The 1,071-nt window shown below is 42.7% G+C and overlaps 1 protein-coding gene across 1 annotated transcript in view; it reads right to left on the bottom strand.

The window, feature by feature from the left end:
• The window catches only part of LOC138173823 (echinoderm microtubule-associated protein-like 1), a 316,335-nt gene that overhangs the window by 283,403 nt on the left and 31,861 nt on the right, over window positions 1-1,071 (bottom strand). The window lies entirely within an intron of this gene.

Genomic DNA, 1,071 nt, shown 5'->3' with positions numbered 1-1,071 from the left:
GAAGGAAGGAAGGAAGGAAGGAAGGAAGGAAGGAAGGAAGGAAGGAAAGAAGGAAGGACAAAAGGAAGGGAGGGAGGAAAGAAAGGAGAAAGGAGAAGAGAGATCTATGCAGAAGAACACTAGTTTTCACTTTCTGTACAGACTTGGACAAGTGAGGAAGGAAGGAAGGAAGGAAGGAAAGAAGGAAGGAAGGAAGGAAGGAAGGAAGGAAGGAAGGGAGGGAGGGAGGGAGGGAGAAAGGAAGGGAGGGAGGGAGGGAGGAAGGACAGAAGGAAGAAAGGAAAGAAGGAAGGACAGAAGGGAGGGAGGGAGGAAAGAAAGGAGAAAGGAGAAGAGAGATCTATGCAGAAGAACACTAGTTTTCACTTTCTGTACATACTTGGACAAGTGACTTTCCCTCTCTGTATTTGTTTCCTCATATGGAAAATGAGGTTAGGTTACATGATCTTTAGGATTCCTTTCTGTTCTAAGATTAAATATCTTCCCCATTCTGTACTTATACCCCTTCTGTACTTTTCCTTCTTCTCAAACTTCAGTCCTACTCCTATCAAACCTTACTTTTGGGAAAAGATACAGTTATAAGCTCACATTTCTATACTTATCCAAGGCCCAAAAGTACTTTCTTTCCAAAGTCTTGTGAGGTAGGAATTGAAGAATTAGTATCTCCATTATACAAATGAGAAAACTGAAACCCAGGGAGGCCTAATGACTGGTGAGTGTCAGAACTGAGATTCAAACCTAGCTCTCGCCTTACTCTGAGCACAGAGAAACTATACTGTGCTACCTCCATAGCTGGTCATTGACATCTAAATGTGAATGTGTTTGCTTCCCTATAGTCCTACCACAATGCTTCAGATGGCATAGAGGCACTCCTGAGATTCAAAAACTCCACCAAGAAAAGAGTATATGCTCTAGTAGGTTGTATCAAGCAAGAGTTTTCAAGTATCAGTCTGGTGTGGACTTCACATAAGTCAGTGGTTCAAGTTTCAAACTAGCTAAACATGTTTCTCTCTAAGCTGGCTATAGGAAGGAAGGAAGGAAGGAAGGAAGGAAGGAAGGAAGGAAGGAAGG

This window comes from Petaurus breviceps, unplaced genomic scaffold, assembly GCF_028583685.1.
Source record: "Petaurus breviceps papuanus isolate PSGF00001 unplaced genomic scaffold, PetGlider_PUasm1.0 65, whole genome shotgun sequence".
NCBI lineage: Eukaryota > Metazoa > Chordata > Mammalia > Diprotodontia > Petauridae > Petaurus > Petaurus breviceps.
Note: the sequence above shows the minus strand (reverse complement) of the source record. Positions and strands in the feature narration are given on the sequence as shown.